Below are 11,845 nucleotides of genomic sequence, written 5' to 3' on the forward strand. Positions count from 1 at the left end.
GGTGATCAAAATCAGGTCCCCCTACTTCTATGAGCATCTTATTGACTGAGCCATATTCCCAGCTCAGCAGAGCCAGTTCTAAGAGGGAAGTTTATATTTATAAGTACATAAACCAACAAGACTATAGAGATCTTAAAAAAAAAATCAACAAAAAACGAACAAAACAAAACCCTTAAGTGTATGACACATCTTGGCTGTGCTGTCTCTAGTGGCTGCCAGACTGGCCCAGTGACAAGTTGTTTAGCTGACCACCCACCTTTGAAACTGGTTCAGAGCAATCCCAGGGTGCAACCCTCAGAATCACAGAGGAACCAGCCAGTACAGGTTCATATTTGACCTAACTTTACATCAGTGTGAACTGTGACACAATTAAGTTTAGTTGTGCTTTGTTTTGTTTTGAGAAGGTCTCACATAGCCCAATCCTTTAGTATTGTCTCCTGCTAGTGTGATAAAATACCCTGAGAGAAGCAACTTAAGGGAGAAAGGTTCAGTTCATTGTTCTCACAATACCAGGTTACATTTATCCATCATTCTGGGAAGTCAAGGCAGGAACTTGAAGCAGTTAGTCACACTACACATCCCATCAGGAGCAGACAGCAATGGATTAACACATGTGTATCTTCTAACTAGTGTGCTTTCTTCAGTCCTATGTAGCTTAGAATCTCCTTCCTAGGAAATGGTATCACCCATGATGGGCAGGTCTTACCGCCTCAATTTATGTAAGCAAGATAAGGCTAACCTGACACTTCTAGATTGTGTCAAGTTGACAGTTAAGCCAACCATCCCACCTAGGCTGGCCTCAGATTCCCTATGTAGCTGAGGATGGCCTTGAACTCCGGATCCTCTTGCATCCAACTCCTGAGTGCTAGAATTACAGGTGTGGTACCACCAAGCCCAGGATTCATTCTGACTTTTGAACAATAGGCAAAGCAGTTAAGAGATCAGTCTGTCTGTGGATGGAGTTATGAAGTAGATGAGGAACTTCTTTCTGGTTTAACTGAAATGGTGTTTGCTTTCTGGTAGTGCCACAAAGTCCCTCAAGTCTTATGACCAAGGCAGTGGCCCCTGCATGGCTCCTCTCCTTCCTGATGCTTACTCCCAGGTCCTGCTTCAAAGCATCTTTTGTTTACGTTCTAGTTTTGAAATTATAATTTGATGACATTTCTCCCTTGCTTTCCTCCCTCCTGACCCTCTCACGTATCCCCCAACTCTCCCTCAAATTCATGGCATCGTTTCATTAATTGTTATTGCATGCATTTATATATATATATATATATATATATATATATATATATATATATATATATATATATATATATACATGTGTATTCCTAAATATAGCCTTGTATGTGTGTTTTTAGGGCTATTTAGCACTGGACAAACAATTGATATGCTCTTTTTTGGTAAAGACTATTATTTCTCCTGCTTCCCTCAATTGCTATAGTTGTGTGTGTGTGTGTGTGTGTGTGTGTGTGTGTGTGTGAGAGAGAGAGAGAGAGAGAGAGAGAGAGAGAGAGAGAGAAGAGAGAGAGTAGGGTTGAGGACTCTTGGCATTTTCCCTGTTCCATTTGGAATGCCCATTGGTGATTGGTCATCTTAGTTCATCTCACGTGTGGGTGGTCATGCTGGTGAGATCTTGTGGGTATCTGATATTACTAGGAGACACAATCTCATAGCAAATTCTCTGATCTCCTGGCCTTAACATTTTTCTCTCCCTCTTCCAGAATATCCCCTGAGGGTTAGGAAGCACTTGTTTCTTTAAGGCACAATTGGGCACTGCTCATTTTAATATTCCTATTTCAGATATCACTGCAATACTTCTTACAGCTAGCAATGTTACTTTAGAAATGGAACCTCTCTGCCCTCATCTTGGGTTTGTTTGGATATGCTCTGTTAAACATCTTGCTTTTCTCAAAAGTGGCTGACTTCTTGTAGTTAGCACAGCGTAGCATCTGTTGAACAGGTGTAGTGATACTGTGTGCATTCGACACATGCACCGAGTGTCTATTGGGTACCAAGCTCCACACTGAGATTTGCCTTACAGCTTGAAATGTCTCTGGATGAAGTAGCAGGAGATGCTGGGTGCAGAGGCAGGAGATGCTGGATGAAGTGGTAGGAGATGCTGGATGCAGTGGTAGGAGATGCTGGATGAAGTGGTAGGAGATGCTGGATGCAGTGGCAGGAGATGCTGGATGAAGTGGTAGGAGATGCTGGATGCAGTGGTAGGAGATGCTGGATGCAGTGGCAGGAGATGCTGGATGAAGTGGTAGGAGATGCTGGATGCAGTGGTAGGAGATGCTGGATGCAGTGGCAGGAGATGCTGGATGAAGTGGTAGGAGATGCTGGATGCAGTGGTAGGAGATGCTGGATGAAGTGGTAGGAGATGCTGGATGAAGTGGTAGGAGATGCTGGATGCAGTGGTAGGAGATGCTGGATGCAGTGGCAGGAGATGCTGGATGAAGTGGTAGGAGATGCTGGATGCAGTGGTAGGAGATGCTGGATGCAGTGGCAGGAGATGCTGGATGCAGTGGCAGGAGATGCTGGATGCAGTGGTAGGAGATGCTGGATGCAGTGGCAGGAGATGCTGGATGAAGTGGCAGGAGATGCTGGATGCAGTGGCAGGAGATGCTGGATGAAGTGGTAGGAGATGCTGGATGCAGTGGCAGGAGATGCTGGATGCAGTGGCAGGAGATGCTGGATGCAGTGGTAGGAGATGCTGGGTTAACTCAGCCTTAACTCAGCCTGCTTTTCCCCTAGAGTGAGGCCTGTATCTATCTGGACTTGGCTTAGATCCGACAGAGTCACCATCCTGAGCCTCACTTCACCCTGTCCTCACCTTGCCCCATCCAGGTCTGGTGTCAGTCCCCCAGATTGGAGAGGGCTTACCTAGGGAAGACATCTTGGAAGGAGCAGTATTGATGGGCATAGCATGAATTAGAAAGAAGAGCTGGAAGGAAGAGGGTCTGAGGTACATGGGTTGACCAATACAGGTGACCCAACCACTTGGATGAGGAGCCAGGGCACAACCATGATAGTATATATATAGCCTCTTGCAAGTGCCACCATCATCAACTATGCTGGTTAGTTTTTTTTAAGTTGACACATTTGGAAACAGGGAACCTCAGTAGAGGGACTGGTCTGTAGGAAAGCCTGTGGTGCATTTTCTTGATTAATGACAGGTGTGGGTAGTGCCACCCCTGGACAGGTGGGACACGGTTGTATAAGAAATCAGGCTGAGCAAGCCAGGGGGACATGCTCGTAAGCAGCACCACTCCAGTGTTTGCTTCAGTTCCTGCCTCCAGGTTCCTGCCCTGCTTGAGTTTCTGCCTTGGCTTCCCTCAGAGAACTGTGACCTAGAATATGTGAGCCAAGCAACTTGCATCCCCCCAGATTACTTTTAGTCTGTGCTTTATCATAGCAACAGAAACCCCAAGAAAGATCCCCCGAGGTCATCACAGGTCTTTTGTGAATGTACTTGGGTACGTATTTTCTGTTAGACCATGGCTTCTGGGGGCACAGGGTCCCATAAACTTCTTTCCCCCGTGGGAAGCCTTACATACGGGTGTAGAGGCATGGGCATCCTTCATCCTGAAGTGGTCCACACTACGGTAGCACTGGAAACACAGTTGATGGCGCCTAGGACTGAATGTCCCTGTTTGAAAAACATTTCCCAGGCAAAACAAATGTTGGGAAGTTAAACATTTGGGCTATTAGCACAGAACAGAAGACGGATCGCATTTGCCTTTTAAATATGGGCACCAGCGTGGCACAGTGGTTCCAGGAGCCTCCCACGCAGGACCCACAGGAGTCGCTGAGGCATGCGGTAGGGCCAGCCTTTGCTTTAGCAGAGCCCCTGCTGTGCTAATACATGTCCATCCACAGTGATGTCTTTGCAGCAGGAAGCTGCAGGTGGGTATGGGTCCCTGAGCCTCTGTGTGCCCTGGGCAATGCTGGAACTTTTTGGAGCCCCTGTTTTAACAACCTCTACTGTCTTGTCTCCCATTTCTGGGCTGAAATCTCCAGAGAACCCCAGGTTGTGATACAATCAATTGAGGATCTGAGCCTTCGGCTTTTCTGTATTTTCTGTGTTTCGATGTTCTGATACCTTGGAATCTCCCTGGGCTGCAGGGACTGTGTCTGCCAGGGTCAGCAGCACGCCTTCCACAGGCAAGCCAAGCACACCACAGCCAACAGACCCTTTGTGGGGTGCTCAGCTGAGACCCCGTTCCATTTGCCTTGAATACCCAGAGTGCCATACGATGAGGAACAGCTCACATGCCCCAGGTCCCCCAGAGACACCAAACTGGTAGCCTTTAGCCTACTCACTTGCCTGTTTGGCTCACATGGTGTGACCCACTGCTGAGGCTCTTAGTCACATTTCTGCTTCACCTTCTGACCGGCTGAGCTCCCCTGTGGGTCCTGGGGTGCCATGGTATGCTTCTTGCTCTTAAGCGACTGAGTGCCTCTCCCCCAATGTACCCCTGTCATATACAGCTGATGGAACACGTCTGGAGAGGGAAAAAGTGTGACTTCCTGTGTTTGCTAGTACATGGTGAGCATCCAGGCTGCAGGCAAGGGTGCTGAAGGCGCTCCTCTTGAGTCAGCCAGCCAATAAGAGGTAGATATGGGATTGGGCTCTGTAGCCTGCTACCCTACTAGGTTGTCTTCCTCTGCAGACTGGAGGATATGGTGTTTGCTTCCAATGAGTGTCAAGATGTATCACATACACATTGCTAATCCTGGCACCTGGCCCTGGGAGGTCACTACAGACAGGACTGTAGGCATAGCCCATGCCTCCCATACCCTGTTCCAGGGCTCTTTTGCCTGTCTGGGTCAGACATGGATCCCATTCTGTTTACACCAACCGGCTCACATGATCCATGCTGTGTACATGGCCCTATGACTTGGCCACCGGCAGCTTGCTGCTGAATCTCAGAGCTAGCTTTTTCCCAGCGTTCCCCTAGACTCTGCGCCACGCTAAGCCGTCTGCTAACTCGAATCTCCCAGACATTGGCAAGCGTTTAAACACAGAACTGTCAACGACGCACTAAAAATGCAATCAGAGATCGTTACACCGTCTCTGCATCCCACCCCCTCCACTGTGTTCTGTGAGACAGGGAATGGGCAGGAAAAAAAAGCAGTAAGTGGGTACTTTCCTGATTGTCATTGTGTTTAGAGCATGCTAAAACCCTGCCGGGCTCAATGTGCCACTCTGGGACCAGCACGGATGGTGTAGAAATGTGTGTGCCTTTCACAGAGTGTGACAGATCAGGCTGTGTGGACCCAGTGCAGCCTGGGATGGCATAGAACAGGTTAGCAATAAAGATTAATAACCTCTTTGGAGGGAGATTAATGTCAGGACTTCACAGGCTCCCACAGGAGTCCCCCAGCATTCTGTGCATCTCAACTTGGCTGCCTTTGGAAGCTTTGCTCGGATGCTCCTGGACTCCATGCCTCTGGTAAGTGAAGAGGAAAACTCACCTGTCACCCTCATCTGCTCTTCTGATTGACAGTTCATGGTCTCTTTATCCACTGAAAAACCCATACCTAGGCAGATACCAGCATCTCAAGAAAGCTGGAGGGGAGTGTAGCTTCTAGGTAGATGGCTTAGTGTCACCATGTTGACATGGTAGGGTGTGCTTACCAGTTCTGAAAAGGCAGGGGTAGAGGCTGCCTTTGAGGTCAAGGGTTGAGGATCAGTACAGCAGAGCACCCTAAAAGGGCCACCTGGGACACCGCCCATTGTGGTGCTATGGAGTCCTTCAAACCACTATGTGTCACTGGGGCGGGCTTTGAGGTTTCAAAGGCCCATGCTAGTCCCAGTCACTGCCTTTGGATCAGAATGTAGAGCTCTCAGCCACTTCTCTAGCACTGTGTCTGCCTGCATGCCGCCGAGCTTCCTGCCATGATTGTAGTGGACTAAGCCTCTGACACTGTAAGCCAGCCCCAGTGAAACGTTTTCTTTTATAAGAGTTGACTTGATCATGGTGTCTCTCCACAGAAGTAGAACACAATAGTTCACTAAACTGCTCTCGCCATTTTTGGGGTCCTAAAAGAACCTGGGAATACAGCAAAGCAGACTAAGTCTTGGGCCTCTAACAGCTTCGACGAACACAGACACCCCCCCCCCCCAGCGTAGCATGCATTCGGACAGGCTGACCAAGGCCTCAGTTGAGACTAAGTCTTGGGCCTCTAACAGAGTACAGCTTCGACAAACACAGCTCCCCCCCCCGCCCCCCCCCCCAGCGTAGCATGCATTTGGACAGGCTGACCAAGGCCTTAGTTGAGACTAAGTCTTGGGCCTCTAACAGAGTACAGCTTCGACAAACACAGCCCCTCCCCCCCAGCGTAGCATGCATTTGGACAGGCTGACCAAGGCCTCAGTTGAGGATGTCAGGCTGGGAAAGTCAGAGAAAAAGAAAAGGCATTGGGACATGCCTGCCACCCTGAGCCTAACTGACTAGCTAAGCCATCCACTCACTCAAGCTGCCCTGGGCTGAGACCTTCCAATGGCTTCCTCTTCTGGTCTCCTGCATTTTCCATTCCTGGCTCCACAGGATGACAGTGTGACCTGGTCCACCTCTGCTTGTGAAACAGCCCCACCCCAGGGGTCGGGCTTCTGTCCGGGCACTGGAAGCAGCTGGGCATGGGGGTACACTCACTTCTCTGTATGCAGGTAGAGGGTGGGAAGGTGGTGCTGTACAGGATGTCTTACCACACTCAGAGATGTTCTGGGTTCTGGGACAGGAAGGCAAACCTGTAACAAGGGGCCACAGCCCTAAAGCAGAGGAGGAGGCTTTATCTAAGTCGGTGATGAGCAGGCCATTGAAGAGCCTTAGTCTGGCCTCCATACTCCCCGTCAGCTAGAGAGCAAGGAGGACCGGAGGAGCCTCACAGATGGGCAATTACATAGATGAAGGGGTAAGTCTGAAAGCCGTCTCCTAAAGGGAAGGAAGGATCCAGGAAGATGGAGACTCTCTTGATGTGAAGGAGACAAGTCAGCGCTACCAGGTGGATTGATCGAGAGGTGTATTCCTCCATCCGCCTCTCCGTTCAGCTCCCGTTGGTCTGTCCATCTTCCTACCCACAATAGCATGCAGGCTCATAAAAATCCATTTATACACCCTACCAACCATCTACCCTTACATGTGCTTCCACACACAGCCTGCCATTTGATCATTCATCTGTTCACCTACTCAGTTACTCTTTCACCCACACACCAATCCACTGATCCCCTCTTCCCCCTTCCCCCTACCTACCCACCCCCATTCACTACTCATCATCACCCACCCAGCCAGCCAGCCAGCCAGCCAGTCAACCACATATCCACCTATTCATCTGTCCGTCCGTCCATCCATCCATCCATCCATCCATCCATCCATCCATCCACATACTTACCCATCTGTCTGTCTGTCTGTCCATCCGTCCATCTGTCCATCCACTCATTCACCCTTCCTCCTACTTACCTCTCAATTCACACACACACACACACACACACACACACACACACGCTGAGGGACAAGGCATGGTGGTTCAGAATGTACCTCCATCCTGTCACAGGAGTGCCAGGATATTTTGTCACCCATGGTTTTTTTTTTTTAGCCACTCCTTTGCTTAGCATGTCTTATGCTTTTAGCAACCCAAATCATCTCCCTCAGATGTCAAAAGGAGAGAGGAATGCTTAGTGTCTGTGGAGATCACAGGCAGCTGGTGAGCTATCAAGTCCAATGAACCTCCCAGACAGATGGACACAGGGCTAGACCTTTGTCGTCTCAGGGATGGGGTGTTGCCTGTGACACCCACCTTGTTGAAGGGAACAGATATTTGAACCTGTCACCCTGGGAAGGTACAGCTCCCTCCTGCTGCCTGGCCTTGGGCATGGGAGGTGGTCCTTTGTGCTCTGTCATAATCCCTGGAGACTGTAGGTCTCAGCTCTCGTTGTCTGCCACTGGTAGAGCTCCTGAGGGGAGCTGACAGCTTCCTGCACACCCAGCCCCCACAGAGTCACTACTGCAGAAGCGTGGAATTGTGCAGTTGGCGTAATTTGCTGATTTACTTAAGTAGCACCCCCAGTTAGAGACATGACAGAAATCCATTAGTGTGGCCCCACCCCCTAGCTTCACCCGCACTGTGAACGGAAGCCAGGATGAATCAGGGATGTAAGCAGCCAGTGGTGGCCACCCCACCCATCCTGCTGGGCTCTCTTGCCACCTCCTGGACCAGTCCTTGTTCTGTGCTCGGGGAAGGACTAATGAGGCTCCCAGGCTGACTCTAGGGTCTTATGATGGCCTTGAAGGACTCTGGGTCAGTGACAAAGAGGCACCGAGTTAGTTGACATCTGCAATGTCACCCCTGCACCTGAGCGGTGGGGCTCCTCCAGTCTCCTATCTTCGGCTCAAGGCCCTCAGATATGGAGTGGACTTAATGATATCTACTTTGGATGGCTCTGTGGGGAATCAAGATCTCGGTGACACTAGGGTGCTGCTCCAGGAGCAGGTGGTCAGTTCAGCTCCTCCCTGCTGCTCTGCCCACTCAGTCCCCACTCAGTCCTCAGCTCTAGTGCAGTGCTCAGCTACAGTGGTGCAGGTGGCTTTGTTCACTAGACTCGTGAGGGAATGGAGATGGGTGGAGCTAACACGCCCACTCCCCCCCCCCCCCCGATTCTGGGATTTTCACCGGGACTAGTTGCAGTAAACCTCAGGATGGGGCTTGGGGACTCCATCTCCCACAGCCTCATTGGTCATCACTTACCTCCCACTGACCCTCCTAGGCCAGGGTGTGGTTACTGTAAGGCCACGAACCCCAAATGGCTGACAGTGGACCACATGTCAAAATGAGTGAACTATACTCTGTGAGATGGTAGGATTCCTCCTGTTCAAGGAGACGGATAATCAGCATTTCATGACTGAGCCAGAATCACCGAATGTTAATAACGACAAGATGATAATAACGAATACGATTGCTTATTTTTAGAAACCAAGAAGAATGAAGTTTTATTGGGAATCTCTCAAATTTTTATTGCTGGCAACAAATTCAATGAAAAAAAAAAAAAAACCAAAGCTGTAGCAAGCTGACTATGTCTGGGGCAGGGGTGGGGCTTGTAGCCTCTAGTTTGCAAACGCTGGCTCAGAGAAGCTCACTTCTTCTTCCTTTGGAATGTTGAAAGTTTTTGTGCATCCAGCGTGGTCTGCAGCACCAGAGATTTCTCACACGGGTGGAGTTCTCATGTGTGAGGAAGCTGTTAGCACATGGCAGGGGTGGGGGGGTGTGGCCACACAGGAGGTTGGAACTGAGTCTTGGGCTCAGACTTGTCCTATCACCATGGTTTTCTAGAGCTGATGATCAGGCTTAGAGACATTGAGTCAGTGTGCAGACCGGGGTTCCTTAGCTGTGCCCTAGCCAGGCTGAGAGTCACTGAACACTCACAGCCCTTTGCCTTGATGGTCAGGCATGTGGTGAAGCAGGTGGTGTAGGACTCAGGTGGGCCTGCTTGGAAAAGTGTATCACTGGCGTCTAGACTGTTCCATTTCATTGCTGTTAGGATGTGGGTTTGTCAGGGGGAGCTGGAGAGTCCTAGCTGGGTATTTCTTTCTTTTTTTTTTTTTTTAATCTCCATGCAGGAGAAGTTATAGCAAAGAACTTCAGGATAAGTCAGCCAGGAACAGAAGGCAATGTTAACATTTTGTGTGTATGGGCATGTGAGTGCAGCAACTACAGAGGCCACCAGAGGGCGTCAGGTCCACTGGGGCTGAAGTTACAGGCAGCTGTGAGCCTCCAGGTGTGAGTGCTGAGAACTGCACACAGGCTCTCAGAAGGGCAGAAGGCCTTGACTGATGCGTCATCTCTCCAGCTCCTAGAAGACATTTTGACAGAGTTAGTTTTAAGTATGGGTATTAGAGAGGAGGGAAGGGAGGGACTTGTAAAAAAAAAAAAAAGCTAGTATACACTACTGTACCCCATGTGTGGCTATGTGCAAGGTAGGGTGAGGGAGGGAGAGAGAAAAGAGGAATGGGGGAGAGGGTGGGTGAGGGAGAGAGAGTGAATTGACCTTAACATATCTCTAAAGGCTTCTAATCTCTCTCTCTCTCTCTCTCTCTCTCTCTCCCCAGAGGGAGCCTTTCTGAAGTCCCCTGGATAGGATTAAGGCTGATAAGGGTAAAGCAGTGGGGTCACGAGGGTCACACAGGGAGCCAAGAGTTGTTTTCACTGTGAACAAAGTTAATCGCCTTGTTAGTGAGATTCCCAGGAAAGCACAGGTCACACGTGGAAAGAAATAAGGTCATATTCCAGGCCTGCGCTCCGGCTTTGAGCACCGCCTGGTGCCACTCTAACATTCTGCTCTGAGATCTGTCTCTGTGAAAGACCGAGGACCTCCTTGATCCTCAGGCAGTGAGAAGCTTCATCTCGACTGAGGTGGGTGAGGGGTTCCTTCCCAGTCCCACAACCCCCTATATTTCACCTTTCCATCTTGCCTGGGTCATGCAGCAGTGAGTGAGCGCAGGGTGTCACATTGTATCACAGATCACAAGGCCCTGAGCCTGAGCTGCCCATCCTGGCTCTCACCTGAGGGCGGGAACAGGCTTCTCCCCAAAATACACATGGCGGCCGCATCTCAGCCCAGTTGTTGATTCTGATTCCTGATCTTTGAGCATCGGCTACCAAGAAGAGAGGCAGAAGACCAAACTTGGTTCTCCTAGGAACACTCACACATTGATTGATTTTGTGTGTGTGTGTGTGTGTGTGTGTGTGTGTGTGTGTGTGTAGACCAGAGGTCAATGTCCGTGTCAGTCATTCCTTAGGCATCTTCTGTCTTGATTTTTTTTTTTTTTTAGACAAGTTCTATCACTAACCTGGAACTCATCAGGTAGGCTAGGCTATGCCAGCAGGTCAGTGAGCCCAGGGACCCACCTCTCTCTATGTCCCCAGGACTGGAGTTACAAGTGTGTGCTACTAGACCTGGATTTAAAAACAACAACAACAATAGCAGCAGCAGTAGCAGCAACAACAGCCACAGCACGGGTTCTGGGGCTAGAGCAAAGCAAACACTTTAAGCTGTCTCCACAGCCCAACATTTTATTTTAAAACTCAAACCAGGGCTTCCAGAGCCATTACAGCTTCCTTCATGCAGCAACCGAGGCAGAGGGCTGGGCAATGTGGGATCTGGGCACTGAATGAGGGCAGGGTGAATGGCATTTTTCTGGGCCAACGGGGAGGATGCCCCGTAGGTGGGCACCGCTGGTCACTCTGAGGCTGTTAGCCTCCTGGGGTTTGTTTGTTTGTTTGTTTGTTTGTTTGTTTGTAACCTGCTGTGTGGTTCTTGGGTCTGAACCTTGCAGATGACATCAGACCATGGTGTGCAAAAGGTTGGGCATTCCAGAACCTTGTATTGACTGCAAATTCCATGCGGATGCTGCTGGGCACTGGGGTTTTCCCTGAGGGCAGCATTTCTGAAGGTTTGAACCGGGTTCTACCAAGAGCTTGCACGTGTAGGCTGAGGAGTGATAGCCTAAGGTGGAGAAAGCTGAGAGACTGGTGGCAGCTGAGGCTGATGGCCCTGGGAGGTTTTCTTCTAGTCAGAGGTAGACAGAAGGGAGGGAAGCAGAGAAAACTGAGGCAGCTTAGGTCCTGGAAGGATGCTGCTCTGTGCACAAGGACTGATGGTCAGTAAAGGCCAGGCAGGCTGAGCCTGGAAAATGATTGGGACACTGCCTTCTCCGATTCAGAGGTCAGGATGGGGCAGTGGGGTACCCCTGCCGAGGGACTCCAGTGATTGTCCCCAGCTATCTCCCTTTGGTGGCCCTGTGGCTTCCACAAGGGCCGCCAGCATCTCTGTGCATGCCCACCC

General features: G+C 50.0%; 1 protein-coding gene and 1 long non-coding RNA gene across 10 annotated transcripts in view; one reads left to right on the top strand and one right to left on the bottom strand.

Moving 5' to 3' along the window:
- Mpped1 (metallophosphoesterase domain containing 1) overlaps positions 1 to 11,845 on the top strand; it is a 79,016-nt gene that overhangs the window by 44,951 nt on the left and 22,220 nt on the right. The gene's annotated exons all lie outside the window — the stretch shown is intronic.
- On the bottom strand, positions 6,644 to 11,840 carry Gm52172. Its single transcript, XR_003951469.1, has 3 exons — positions 10,564 to 11,840; positions 7,804 to 9,853; positions 6,644 to 7,080 (listed from the first exon to the last, which is right to left on the bottom strand). It is a non-coding gene; the product is annotated as a predicted gene, 52172 (long non-coding RNA).

This window comes from Mus musculus, chromosome 15 (genome assembly GCF_000001635.26).
Source record: "Mus musculus strain C57BL/6J chromosome 15, GRCm38.p6 C57BL/6J".
Classification (NCBI taxonomy): domain Eukaryota; kingdom Metazoa; phylum Chordata; class Mammalia; order Rodentia; family Muridae; genus Mus; species Mus musculus.